This window comes from Melanerpes formicivorus, unplaced genomic scaffold, assembly GCF_026170545.1.
Source record: "Melanerpes formicivorus ecotype bairdi unplaced genomic scaffold, bMelFor1.0.p_v2 SCAF_26, whole genome shotgun sequence".
Lineage (NCBI taxonomy): Eukaryota > Metazoa > Chordata > Aves > Piciformes > Picidae > Melanerpes > Melanerpes formicivorus.
The window spans coordinates 6,552,433-6,567,857 of record NW_027142378.1 but is presented as its reverse complement, the minus strand read 5'-3'; the positions used below and the strand labels follow the sequence as shown (position 1 = coordinate 6,567,857).

General features: G+C 37.2%; 1 protein-coding gene across 1 annotated transcript in view; it reads left to right on the top strand.

The window, feature by feature from the left end:
• Positions 1–15,425, top strand: part of GPATCH2 (G-patch domain containing 2) — a 114,487-nt gene that overhangs the window by 61,764 nt on the left and 37,298 nt on the right. The gene's annotated exons all lie outside the window — the stretch shown is intronic.

Genomic DNA, 15,425 nt, shown 5'->3' with positions numbered 1-15,425 from the left:
TTTATTGTCACTTCTCTTCTTACACTTCTCTTTCAAAACCACAAAGTCAGTTCTTGAGTAATTTTATATAACAGTGAAGATCTCCATTCCTGGGGCCTACACATTTTTCTCCAGTGGTTTATGACCTTAGCCTAGGAAAGTTAGTTTTCTCTTCTTTAAACTGAGTCTGCCTTCTACAGTTTTGAAGTTATTACTCTAATATTTTTTTATGATGGCAATGCTTTCCCTGTCTCATTTTCACACTATGCCAGCAGTATGGTACCCAAGTTAAATTATGAGGGACCAAAGTCCTTTTCAGTCAATGTATTCCCAGAAGTCATCCTGTTCATGAGGTTATCAGCTGTGTCGTAGCTTGCAGCTTCCTCTGCCTTTTATAACAAACAGCAGTGAAAGACTGGAGAAAGCCCTCACTGTGACAGTTTTACGAATGTCACTCCATCCTGTTGAACAGAGTTTTAATAAGGTGCTGGTTTTCTGAGAGGGGAAGGTGGGAGTTCAGCAAAATTCAGACCAGCAGCCTCTTTTAAAAGGACAACTTGAGAGCTGTGAAAACCGTTTTGTCTATACAGACAAAAAGACTCCTGCCAGAAATCTCATCCATTGTAATTTTTGTTACAGGATACCAACTTTTGCACTTGCATGCATGCTAGTTTAAGTGACTGTTGTGGGTTGTTTTCCAATTTTGCATTCTTAGCTTTTTGCTGGTTAGTATCTTTCTCAGACTCCACTAGAGTGCTGCTGCTAGGCATATGTCTATAGAAACAATATTCCCCATGTGTAATTATTTCTGAAGATAATCAGCTGTGATTTTAATCCATTCTATATATACTAGGTGGTGTATTGATTTCTGACTAATGATAACTTTTAATAGACCTGCCATGCAGTATCAAGTCAGATTCTTTAGAGAATGCCTTAGGCTTAGATGTACTTCATAACCCATATATGATGCAGCAAGTGTATTCACCTTAAAACAGTTGTGTTATCTCAGTTGATGAGACTTAAGATGTTCTTCCAAGCATGCTGAGAGGATCACTGTCATATACTCTGTTCATTACAGAAGATATATGCTCTTGCACCAAAACAAAGCAATAAGCATTACTTATTTTCCATGAACAGCATTCAGTATCAGTAATACTTCTGTGTGATGATGTGTTTATTTAGTTTGTATAGTTAACACCTGAGTGAATGTGGTATGAGATAAAGCAGAGTTTTATTTTTGCTGAAGAGATGTGTATGTGTTCTGTGAGAATAGGAGGCTTTTGAGCAGGGAAGGTAAACAAATGATCAATTTTATTTATCTCACCTTCACTGCATAGATGCAGGCAACTGATATGTCCTGATAGTGGGATACTCAATTGCTGTTTCCAGGGATGAACTCTTGGTCCTCACTGTGGAGTCATCCCTGCCAGTTGCTTGGTGTTAGTTCCCTTGAAAATGAATTCTTTCTTCAATACCTACATTATACCCAATGTTGGCTTTGCTACATGATTGTGTGTTTATGAAGGGTGCTCTCTGACACCTGTTCTTAAAGGTCTCATTTATTTTGTGAATACTGGAAAGGAGGATGTTTTTACAGCTTTTAATGTATGGGTAACTACTGATTATTGTAATTAATAACAAAACCCTACCTGATTATTGTAACTAAAACTTTAAGGGATTACTTAAAAATCAGCTTTCATGCTTTTGATCTTAAGAACTTCCTCATATGGTTGCTGACATTTTAGTCTACTTCTAGGGTTGCATGCACCAGTTTTCAACCGAAATACCTCTAGTCTAGTAATTTCTTTGTGTTGATTAGAGATGTGACATTTAGAATGTCTAAATACATACTTTCTTCTTTAGAAAGACACCAAGACACATGTACATACTTTGTGCACAAACATTGTAATTTCTTCCTATTTTTCACAGTTAGCTGAAGTAACATAGTATAGTATGTGAAACAATAACATTCTCAATATATGAGATTTTAGTTATATTCCCAAGTTGTTTTTTTTATCCAGGCCTTATTTTGTGGATGATAGAAATTGAAAAGAGAATATTAGAAAAACATTGGGAGACTTTTCAGATACATTGTGCTTTAATTTATAATGTATACATACTGTATAAACTATATAAAGAATCAAGCAATCATGTCTTTCAGTGTTATCTATTGCCATCATTCCCCATGCATTGAGGCTCTCACTATAGCTATTACTATAAAACGTTCCCTAAGTACATAAAGGCTCTAATCGTTAAGATTTTTATTACCAGCCACACATACAGAGCTGCAAATTGCCTTGTTTCAGATTTATTATGTATTACTCTAGAAATTCTATAAAGATCAAAAGAACTGATTACAATGTTGACCTTTGCATTAACTCATCTGAATTTAAATTCAAGTGTTTGATTTGGGAAAATAAGTCCATTTATCATAGGTCTGCTACTGAGGGGATTGTGCAGCCCTGATTGGGAGTGCTGAGACCAAATTTATTTATTGAGCATGGGCTTGAAAATTGTTTGTAGGACAAGAGGAACAAAACTTTGACCTGCAATTGTGTTGCACCCAGGGAACAATGTGGCAGCTGCCCTTTTCAAATATCTAGCAGTCTGTTCTTGCTGTAGAGCCAAAAGATATTTATAGTTTACATATATATATATATAGCTATTTGAAAATGGAAGCCAATGAGCCTTTTCTCACCATGAAATAATTAACTGATAAATACAAATGTTACAGTATAGCAGTAAGGTAGAAGACATGCACTATTCTGCTTCTTAACATTTTCCTTTTCAAGTCTATTTGATGTTTACTGTCCTGGAAACATAAATATTTATGAGTGTACATTTTAGAACTGGCATCTCAGCTAGTAGAAGCGTGGTGACTTTATCAATTAATTAATTGTAGCTTATTTAATGTGCTTATTTAAACCAGCTGAAAGGTTAGTCCCTTCAGAAAAGTAAATAAAAGAAATTGAAACTAATAAAGCTGAAAGTAATGTATCCATACAGAGTCTTTACAGCAGCATTCACTTTCTTTTGAAATGCCAAAAGTAAAGGTTTTGTCAAATAAGTGGAAATTACACTTTAGAATGTGGGAAACACGAGTTTAGGGGGCTCAGTCTGAGGTGTCAGCCTGGGGGGTATAATTTACCATTTAGAGACATTTACACTCAGGTTTGGAATAAACATGTTATATTTAGTGTAAACTTAAGGTAATTCAATTCAGATAGAATGCACATATTTATCAGTTCAAGTAGTGATAGCAGGTCTACCACTAGTGTGCCAAGCTGCACGCTATTCACATGTGTGTGAAACAAGACATTTGTCATTTACTTGTATGCATTCTTACTCACTTGATGGCACAATTCCAGAAACATCCACTGCTTTCCCAAAATAGTGGATAGTTTTATCCAGGACCCTGCAAAATGTACTTTACAGCTTCATATCTGAACCATAATGCTGCTCTCTATGCCCTGCAACAAATTAAACACTTGAAACTGAGAGAAGAATGTTCTTTACTTGATCCCCTGTGGAGTCAGGACCCAACAAAACAGTTACTTCTCGTTCTTACTTCTACAGTGATGCTTCATAAGTGGAGGAGATGCTTTTGGTAGTCAGAAGTTTCCTGTACATGGTTTCATCAGGAATTTTGGAAGCTTGAGGCAGTTGATGTGTTGTGTAGGAAATAAAAACAAACAAAAAAATGATGTCACCATTAGGGGAAATGGAATTGTCTGTCCTCCATGTTAATTGCAGGAATAGAAGATCCTGTAAATGAGAGTGGTGCTCTGATTTCTGGCTTGCAGCAGAGGCAGTCAGAAAGTCACACACATTTCCCTGCCCTCAGTCACATACACACTTGTCTAGCCAGTTGTTAAACTGTTTCCTATACATAGTTGTGAATTTTAAAAGAGTAGAAGTTTTCTACACAGTAAGCACAACTTTTTGGCAGCAACACTGTAAAAGTTTCACTTGACAGCACAATTCCAGAAACATCCACTGCTTTCACAAAACAGCATGAAATTACCAAGGAGATACATGTTGTGGGCCATGAAAAACACAGCACAAAACATAGAAATGATATTTCATCTTGCTGGAGGAGTGAACAGCAGATAGAAGCAGCGTTCTGCTCCTAGAACACAGTCTTCACCTTCCTTTATGAATTAGCATTTTGGGATAGCTATCATTTTAATGCATGGCAAGCTTAAATTACTGTAAGGAACTAGAGACTCTCCCTTAAGAGCATACTGTGATGTTTTCCATTATGTAGAGCTTGATATCATTTAAAGAGAACCTCAGAGGACTCTTACTGATAAGGAGGGATTTGAGAGTTAGATAATACAGTTTAGTTTTCAAATCAAAGTTAATGGTGACTTGGCACAATCCAGTCAGGGCTTTTGGTAGGATACATCTTTGGTAGCTGCATTATAGTTTCATAGTTTCATTCAGGGTTGGAAGGGACCACAAGGATCATCTAGTTCCAACCCCCCTGCCATGGGCAGGGACACCCCACACTAGATCAGGCTGCCCAGAGCCTCATCCAGCCTGCTCTTAAACACCCCCAGGGACGGGGCCTCGACCACCTCCCTGGACAACCCCTTCCAGGGTTTCACCACTCTCATGGTGAAGAACCTCCTCCTCACATCCAGCCTGAATCTCCCCACCTCCAGCTTCATTCCATTCCCCCTAGTCCTCTCACTCCCTGAGATCCTGAGAAGTCCTTCCCCAGCCTTCCTGTAGGCCCCCTTCGGATACTGGAAGGCCACAATTAGGTCACCTGGGAGCCTTCTCTTCTCCAGACTGAACAGCCACTATGTTAGAAATTATGTTAGAAATTTTGAAATGCAGCAGTGCCATATCCAAGTGTTGATATCTCACCATGAGACTGCTGTTAAGGCTAACAAGCTTGACAGTTTCTTTTAAAAATGTATGAGTGGAATTCCCACTTTTGGGGTTTTTTTATTACTGTTTTTCCTGTTAAAACTTGCTTGTTTCTATTTCTTCTGTAATAGAAGTCATGATTTTTTTTTATCTTTGATACTTGAAGACAAGATGATGGAAAATTTTGAGAATATCTTGCTAAGAAAAATAATACTTATTGTAATGTATTTGAAAACTTATTTTATTTCTACACCATTTTGCTTAGCAAGAAAAATAAAAAGCCTGAATGTAGCTCAACGTGAAAAGTGCCCAGTGGAAAGCTGATTTCTGAGCTTGCTTCTTGTGCTCATCTCTGCTGGTATTTACAATTTGAAACAGTTGTTATAGTTAGAAGTGCAGGTAGCAGAGAAAGTGGCAGATACAGGAAAATTTATTGAATCTACCAATCATGTAAGCTTACAGAGTCAAATAATGAAAAATTGTCATCCAGTTACTACACTGTCAACAGTGAAACTGACTAAGTTTGTACCTGAAACTCCAAAAGCCTTTTTCATGCTCTTTCACCACTGGTATGAGGCTTTCTGGTGGGCATTTTACTTAAAATGAAGAAAAATTATCTTATGGGCATTGTCTAAATGTTATCTTGCCTAAAGGGCAAAAGGTCGTGTTTTTGTTTTAGCAGTTCACATGTGTAAACTTCATAAGATCTATTATTGATCAAACTCTTTTGAAAGGTATTTAATTCCAGGTCTTACCAAAGTGTAACCCTTTAAAAAACCCTTTCCTTAAGAATTTCCCACATGAAGGAATGAATTGAGGTACTCGATCGGCGTTTTCTTGTGCCCAGTCTTTCTACTGTCTCAGTCGCCTGGGAATAGTTCAGGTATTGTTTGGGGTTTTTTGTCCAGGTTGTGGCATAACTTACTGGGTACCCTTTTTAAAAAGGAGAGATAATAAGGTTTTTGTGCAAATGGCACTTGGCTGGCTCAGGGCACTAAGATGGTGCAGAACTTGGGGGCTATGATAAGGAACCATTCAGCCGCTAGGAGGACAAGGAGGGTTGTCCTAGTAGATCACTTACGTCCTCCTCTGTCTGGGGTTGCTAATCCCAACTGCATTCCCAGTCACTGCAAATGTAGTAGTATGGAAAAGATGGGACAGAAAGAACAGGACCTTACTGTGCTTCTGTCTACTGAAAGCCTTTTAACAGTGCAATAAGACTGTGGGCTTCAGTGTAATGCAGGCAATGGGACATTCTGTTAATAACAGTGGCTGGCCATTTGCTTTTCATTAAGTTATAATTTATTAAACTATAATCCCTTTCTCTTTTGAAAATAAAAAAGACTTACTTGCAGTCTGCATTCCAGTCATAGTATTTTTTTATCTGTTTTCTGATAATAGTAAAAATCTAAGATTAAGGTGTCTAAATATGTTCATAGCTATATAGGTTACTGAAACTAATGTCAGCACATTTAAAAAGAGGTTTAACATACGAGTAAAATGAAAAGACTTTAAAACAAATTATTTGCCTCCAAGCTCCATTTATATGGTGTGTGTTTCAAGCTAATAATAAGGGTTTACTGTGGGTCAGCGTGTCATATCCCAGTGGTGTCTAGTGAGATGGAGGGGTTATCTTATATGTCAGCTAGATAACCCTGTGAACAATTTTGAGCAGTGGAGATAATGGGACTGAATTCTGAAATGGGGCAGAATTCAGAATGGGAACTGGAAATACCACAGAGCCCTGTCACGTGAGCACGGCACGGCTGCTTATGAAGGCATCACCTTTTGGCATTGGTGCTCACTTATGTTTGACAATAATCCTCCTTGATAGGGTGCAATTAAAATGTGGGAGAATGGCAAATCAGGTACATATTCCTGTAGAAAAGAAAGGTGGAGTGAAAAAAAAAACAACTCTTCCCTTGCTACTGGTGCTATCTTTTTTTTTTTTCCCACCCCTCATCTTTAAATATTTTTTTTAATTTGAATACTTATTTTTCATGATAATCTAGTATTTCATGTCTGTCATATTTTGGACAGCTTTTACTCTCCTCTCTTCAAGCTGTGTCCACAATTACTGTGTTGGTTTTTTTTAAATAACTACTATTCATGATTTTTTTTCCTTAATAAAAATACAGTTTTTTTATGTGCTTTGAAGAAGCCGTAGATCATCTTTGTGACAATAGGTGTGCTTTCATATGGGGGTTTTGGAAGGTGGTGGTGTTGGTTTGGTGGGTTGTGGGTGATTTTTTGGGGGGGGTGTTTCTTTTTTTGTTATTCTGTGTTTAGCTGGTTTTAATTTTATAAGTAAGGAAAAGGCCACACTTTCACATTTATGAAAAGATGCCCACTTATGCAAAAAATAGTTGTGCAGTCTCTGGTTTCTTTCCTCTCACAACAGGCTTGCTAATTGTGCATCTAAATCAAACCATTAATACCGTAACTGTAGTTCAACCCTCAAACAAAATATATAATGTATAGAAAGAAATTATAAACTTAGCTGAGATTCAGGTTTCTTTCCAACTTTAGAGTTAGCACAGTTTATCCTGCTGAATTCCATTATCAGCTTTTGAAAAATGGACTTGTGTGTGTACATATTTGCAGCATGTATTCTGACAAATCTTAGGAGCCACCAGTATTGAAGGTATTTTTGTTTCCTCACTGTCTATTCTATCACTCATCTTGTGTTAGGCTTTTATTTTTAGCCATAGCCTAGGTGAATTATTTAGCACAGACAAGCATATTCTTTCTGTTAACATTTCTTCACACACTTGATAACCGCAGCTGTAACTCACAGCAACAGCTTAGTGACTTCTGTAGCCTTTGGTCAGCCAGTAGAGGCCACTCATAGCTTGCTGCTGAAGCTGGGCAGTGATTTGAAAGTAGGGGGTTTATGTTTTTTAATCTACCCTGAGCAAGCTTATGCTGCCATGAGCTATCATGGTATGACTCGGACCTGCAAAGAGTTCTGAGTAATTCTGCTGATAAATGTAAATGCATTTAATATTGATATTTTTCTGTTTCCTATAATAAGTCTTGTGGTAGGAATAAAAATCACCTTCATTAGTATAGTTCAAGCGGTATTAAAGTAAATTCTTTGATAACATCATTTGTTGTGGTACAATTTTTATTGTGATTATAAGAACAACACACAAGTTCAAACTATTACAGATTCCTTTAATTATTTTTTTTTCTAGTGGGTTTGTTTTTCCTTATCCACCTAAAAAGGCCAAAACAAGGAGCAAGGAACTGAACCTGCATCTCCTAGGTCAAGGCTAGTACCCTAATCACTGCTTCTTCCCTCCTACTGCCTATGTTCCTGTGTGACATACACTTATAGGTGGTAATCTTACAAGTGAAAACACTATTTCATCATTTTAGATCATTCTTAACTAGTAAGGATACGTTTCACCCTAGAATAAGTTTTGTATCTAAACAGACAGATAAATTATTAAGAAATTTTTCAGTATGCATAGCATATTACTGCAGCATTGAATTAGTAGCTCTTTGTATTAAGGGAAACTTGGTTTCATTTAAATGAAATTTGTTAAATATTAGCTACTTACAGGGCAGTGAAGTAGCAAAATTGGGATCATTGGTTTGTTGCTATATGTAATATGATTCAGACAGATGCCCTGAAGGTTCTCCCTTTCCTAATACAAAAAAGTAAAATAGTGGTGCTGTGTGGTGTGTTTATGCATTCCAGAGGATCTTATATTTGCCTCCTAACAAGGAATTAATTTAATATAAAAATAATTTCTGATTTAGGTTTTCTTCTGGAGTCTTTTAAGTGATCAGCTTGGTTTAGAACTCGGTGCTGTAAGCTGCTGTTGGAGCAGTGCTGTCATATAATACTATTTCACATTAAATATTAGGAATCTCGAAAGAAACTCTCTACTGAGCTCCTTGCAGATAGGACACTCATACTTTTAATTTTCCCCTGATTCTTTCTCTGTAGACCAAATAATTGCCATTTTTATCCACAAAGATATAGGACAAAACATGTTCTCTGATACTTTGATTATTCTTCATTTAAAACAAACAAAACAACTTTACAGCCAGGCTAGTCTTTTGTCAAAAGTACTTTTTGTTTTAAATTTGCAATTATTTCATTTCAGTTTTAAGTTTTAGCTCAAATGCAGCAGAGACAAAACTGTGATAGCAAAAATTTACTTTTGCTTTTGTAGTTGAGATTTAAATTTTCTATCTTTCTCTCATGGACTTTTCTCCATACCATAGTTCTTTTCCCCCATCTTGTAGTCATTCAATTGTATGTGAAGAGGGAGGTATTTTGATCAGTTGTGTGGAAAGAAACTAAGAGTCTTACCAGTGTGTGAAATAACTAGAGAGATCAAGGAGCTGGGACATCATCTTTAACTCCAAGAAATGTAATGATTCTCTTTTTATCTAGCATGTGTAACTCTTTCAGGTTTCTTGTTGTTTTAATTTAGATTTATTAAGAGAAGACAATAAAACATATGAAGGGAGATGTATGTTTGCTTCAGGATTAAAGTCCACATCTTTCAACCTAATTTTCTTGATGCTTTTCTCTTTCCTTATCCTCTGCATATATTTTGCAAGCAGAATGGCAATGATCCATTGATTTTTTTTTTTGCAACACTATGTTAGGAAGAGGTCAGTTTTAAAGAATTGTAACTGGAGTAGCAAGAAACCAACACAGAATGATTCTGGCAGTGATCCATGTTTTCATGAAGGTTTTGTAGGAGTTTGAGCATCACTTCAAAGTAATCTGTACACTAAAGCTTCTCTGGAATGGTCAGTTTGGGCCCTTCAGCAAGATTGTGTTTGTAGAGGGTGAATAAAAATGTAATGGTGATGTCAAGATGAGCTTATGGCAGTGAATCAGTAATGTATACTCTGAAAGCTTTTTTGTTTTCTTAGTTTTCTCTGTTGCTCCAAGTCGAAGAATTTTTAATCTGTATTTTTTAAGACAGATTTTCAATCTAAAGCTTTGTGTAGTGTAGGTGATTTTCTGTGCTTCTAGTGAAGAAGGGGTATAAAATCAGTGATAATATGTTGATGCTGAAAATAGAAAGAAATTGCTCTTAATCAGCAAAATAAAATCTATCAAATAAATTTTTCTCTATTTCTTCCCTTGATATAGTTTGATTTAATGTCCTATAAATTGGCAATTACAGATCTGTGAATTAGGGAAGTGCTATCATGATATAATGTCCACTGCAAAATCCTGTTGTCCAGGATTTGATTTTAGTTGCATTGTCCTTTGGACAACGATTTGTTTTGCAGAGACTCCTGCCTGAGAAAATTGGATGTGGTGCTGAAATTTTCAGATTGTATTTATCAACAGAGGGGTTTTTAGGGAAAGATACTATGAGTATGTGAACACAGGAAAGTATATTTTCTTCTGGAATTTAAAGTATTTGGTGAATATAGTTAATGTTTACATGTGTTATCCCTGTAGTTTGTCATAACAGTTAGGGAGTGTAAAAAGGGGCATATTCCTTCATTTGGAAGACTGGTTAGCTAATTTGTGTAACTAGTGTTCAGCATAATTTTGATGAAATATTACTGATTTTACACACTATGAGTGTGACACACTGATGACCAAGTTAAGCATTCAAATCAAATCCTTCTGTGATTATTTATGGGTGTTCTTTAACATACTGGAAAAGAGCTGTAAGATCATTAAGTCCAACCATGAAGCTAACACTAAGTAAGTATTAAGGAGTGATTGTGTATAGAACAAATCTATACTTGAGATGTCTGTATTATAGATGCCTTTTAAAATTACTAATGATTTCCCTAACCAAAAATCTAAATATACTTCAAATGAGAAGTAAACATAATCCTTAATGATGTAATAGATTTTTGGTTTGTGTTAACTTATTGTCTTGTTGGCACATGGCAGTATCTTTCCTTTAAACTGCAGCACATGTAAACTAAAATAGCACAAATTGAGCTGCTAAGTTGATTCCTTTTCTTTAAATAATGTTCTATATAGACTCAGGTCTTGGACACCTTATTTTATTCAAGCAGCCTGTGACTATAGACAGTTTGATCCCTCATACTCAGTACAGCCAGCCAGTCAAAAGCGGTCATTGTCGCACTGTATTCAGCAGTGGTGCTGCCTTACCTTGCTAACTGTGTGCAGTTCTGGGCCCCATGATTTACAAAGGACTTGAGGGTCTCTAGAGGAGGGCAACAAAGCTGGTGACAAGGATGGAGGGAATGTAGCTGAGAATCTGAGAACTTTGGATTTGGCTAGTTTGGAGAAAAGTAATCTGAGGGGCAAAATCATTGCTCTCTACAACTTCCCGAAGAGGGGAGATAGAGAGGGAGATGCTGATCCCCCTGGGATGCAGTGATAGGATGTGTGAGAATGGTTCAAAGCTGATCTGGGGATGGCTGAGACTGGACATCAGGAAACCCTTCTTTCCCAAGAGGGTGATCAAACACTGGAACAGGCTTCCTAAAGAGGTGATCAATACCTAAACCTGTCAGTGTTTAAGAGACATTTGGACAATGCCCTTAAATAAGATGCTGTAAATTTTGATCAGCGCTGAAAGTGGTCAGGAGGTTGGATTGTCCTTTCCACCTGAAATAGTCTGGTTTATTAGCATTTTAAAATAACAGTTACTGTGATCAACATTGTTTCTGCAGAGTGAAATCCTGTCTTGTTTTTCTATTTAATCCCACCATGTTTTCCTGTATCACTTCTGAAGTTTGTCATATGAAGTTATCTCAGGAAGCAGTACACAATGCGGAGTATTTTGAAGCAAAGCCATTTGTCTTCAATATTTTATTGCTTTACTCTGTATAGGTCATAATTGCTCAGGCAATGCAGTCTTTGTAAAACAGAAGTAGAGCTTTATCTCTGAGTTGGAGTACAGGTGTTTCAGGGAGTCTATATAAACATTATGCAGCCAGCACCTTGTCATCTCATTCAAGTAGTGGTAAAAGGACTTGTAGCCAGAGGAAACTGAGTTCAAAGATTATTCTAAACTTCACTCACATTTAAAGCAGCTATCTCAACTGAGGATTACAGTATCTCTTGTATAATGTGCTGCTATGGAGATTTTGCATGGGGGGAAGATGACAAGCAAGAAGGCTCAAAGCTTCCCCTAGTTTCCCTTTACATGCTTACCTATTTTACTTTTTTATGCAGTTAACCCACAGTACAAATTGTAGCACAACTGGACTGTGTGAAGACTCATATACCTTTTGTACTTTTTGAAGGTTGCAATTTAACCTCTGAGATATCATTCCTAGTCTTTTGGTATATCTAGTAATTTTTTCTAAAGCTACTATTCTTAACTAGAAAAAAAATAGTTAGAAATGCTTCTACTTTTTGTACTAGTTATAATTACCTACATTGCAGTATGAGTGTGATCATATTTGCTTCTGGGGTGGTGTGACTTCTGAAAACACAGACTATTAACTATATTGCTCAAAAGATTGAAAAGTTATTGGGCATTTCCTAGGCATTTTAATATCTCATAGGAAGGAATTTTTGAAAACCAAATTCTGTTCATCTTGTGTGTGAATTTAAAGTGTGCCATGGCATTTTATTCCCATAGTTTATTCCTCAAAAGGTTTGAAAAAATATTACTATGTTTATATTTTATTTTGTTTTTAATCTGCTGTGTTTTTTCCTGTAAGGCATGTGGCAAAAGTAGTGTACAGCACTTGTTGGACACCATCAAAATACCCTTTTTTTTTCCAGACTGCACATAACTTGTGCATGGTGTTTGTTGCAAAAAAGGAGAAGGCACCCTCTCCCTCACTTTTTGTGAGAGAACAGTGACATAAAGACATCAGATGCAGGCAAGGAGAATTTGACAAGTTAAAAAAGCTCACTTCCGTTCCAGTGCCTTCTCGGATAGCTCAGTCTTCATCACCTTAATCCCTGTAGCTAAGAACCATCAAGGTCAGTAGCCATCAGAGCTAACTATGCAGTAAAGACCTTCGAGATCATCAAGACCAACCTTTCACCCAACACCATCTAATCAACTAAACCATGGCACCAAGTGCATCAGCTCTGTGATATTGTGTACTCACAGCTAATTGAGCATACAAGTGTTAAAAAGTGGCATCAAAGCTTGTGAGGGGTTTGGAGCACAAGCCTTATGAGGAGAGGCTGAGGGAGATGGGGCTGCTTTGCTGGAGAAGAGGAGGCTCAGGGGAGACCTTATTGCTGTCTACAACTACCTGAAAGGAGGTTGTAGCTGGGGGGGGGGTTGGTCTCTTCTCCTGGGTGGCCAGCACCAGAACAAGAGGACACAGTCTCAATCTGTGCCAGAGGAGGTGTAGGCTGGATGTTAAGAAGTTGTTCTTCATAGAAGGAGTGATTGGCCATTAGAATGTGCTGCACAGAGAAGTGGTGGAGTCACCATCACTGGAGGTGTTTAGGAAGAGACTGAATGGGGTTCTTGGGTGCCATGGTCTAGTTGATTAGATAGTGTTGGATGATAGGTTGGACTCTATGATCTCAAAAGTCTTTTCCAACCTGGTCTGGTCTATTCTATTCCAAAAACTAACACCCTTTTGTCTAGAAGGAGAGTGTTTAATAGTAAGAAGTGACTGTTACCAAGAACAACATTTTTAGTGAATGAACTTAGAGTAAAGTTTAGAACAGGCTTGATCTTTCAGTCTTCTAAACATTCCCATCACAGCAGTTCTAATTCCCTGATACAGGTGTGCACTCAGTTGCACACATTCAATAGAGAAGGAAAAACTTTAAAACAATAAATAAAAATTAGTTGTGCAAATGTTCACTGCAGTTCACTGCAGTTTATTTTTAGTTACCCAATGGAAAACTAGTACTTTACCTAAACCAGCTCTAGGTAACTGGGGTTTGTTTGGTTTGGTTTGGTTTTGCATTAATAAAGAATCTGAACAGTTGAGAGGCTATTTGTTTTGATTTTAGTGTCCTGCAGTGTGCTGCCACTTTCAAGAGCAATGGGCTCTCTCTTCTGTGGACATACAGCACATCTCTGGAGTAGATTTTTGTAATAATGAGTTAGCACATGAGGATAGGCAATGTGTTTTGTTTATCCCTCCTTCACCCAAAATAGGTTTTGCAAGTAGGCATTCATTTGGCTCAACATATTGTGAATCCTGCAGTAGTCAGCATTCAGTTTTGTGCAAGGATCTGTATGTATGCATTAAGAGTTTAGTTTCATAACTGCTCTGCGGGTGCTTGGTAACTGAACTTACTTGGGGTGTGCAAGAGAAACCTGAGCGGTGTCATTTGTGATCAGTTGTAACTGTAATCCAGGCAAACTCATGTTCTCATATAAATTAGTGGGAAAATATTTTTCTGTGGCTTATATATTATTTTCCAGCTTGCAATTTGTGAAGTGATTTTTCTTAAAATGGCTATGCTTATTAAATTTTAGATTATGTATTTTGAGTAAGCTGGAAACTTAAACTTGTTTCTATAAGTATGGCTGCAGGTAAACAACCAATTTTAGTCCAGAAAATAGCTTTTGCTTCTGTCAACATGTTGTTTATTTTCTCCCTGAGATAAAAAGTTCAGTTTTCTGATATTTGTACCAAGATAAAGTCTGTAAACAAGATTAATATAGTGTGGAAAAGGTTGTCAGCAGCCCTGGCAAAGGAAATAAGTTGCCTGTACACAGAACATACTGTAAACTGAATAAAAGTGTCAGGTCCACCATGAGATAATGTGATCATGAACCTCTAACAAAGCATGACATAGGCACAGTCGGCTTTTCTTATAGCCACAGTGTAGAAAATGGATTACTATATTCCAGGGATACCCACTGGAATAGCATGAAAACCTCATTTTGAGATTAATGCAGGATGTAACTCTCAAGAGCCGAGCTACATCTCTACCATGTTTACCTACAGTGTTAAAGTAACAGTCTAGTTATTAATCTTAACTTTGGGAAATTACGTATTAAAATACTTGTTCATATTTCTAGGTCTGTCTTTGTGATCTGATGCTTCTCACTCATCATTAGGTGAACTACAATATTGCAGAAATAATATTTGGTCATTGGTTTATTATTATCATGTAGGTATGTTAGTCTTCAACAAGTAGTAAAGCAGTAAATTCCAAATGCAGGTAAAGCAGTAGGTGCTGCTTTTCCATGTAGCTGCCATGATTTCCTCTATGAGGGATTTGCATGTGTGCATAGATGTTTCTGTGGTAAGGTATTACCAATTCTTTTCGGTCACCATCAGCTGGAAAAGTGACAGTGCTTTACCTTGTTTGTTTGGCCCTGGGTGATGATATTCTTCAGATCAAAGAAACAGATTTTGGAGGAGACTCAGTGGGGGACCTTAGTCTCTACAAATACCTGAAGGGAAGTTGTACTAAGTTGGGGGTGAGGCTCTCCTTCCAGGGTGATTAGACACTGGAATGGACTGCCCATGAATGGCACCTGGAGGTGTTTAAGGGAAGATTGAATGTGGCACTTAATGACCTGGTCTAGTTGATGTGGTGATGTTAGGTCATAGGCTGGACTTGATGATCTCAGAGGTCTGTTCCAGCCTCAGGAAGTCTATGAATTTCTAAAGCTATGTGTTGGGATGCAGTGGTGGGGAGCATTTTTATAATA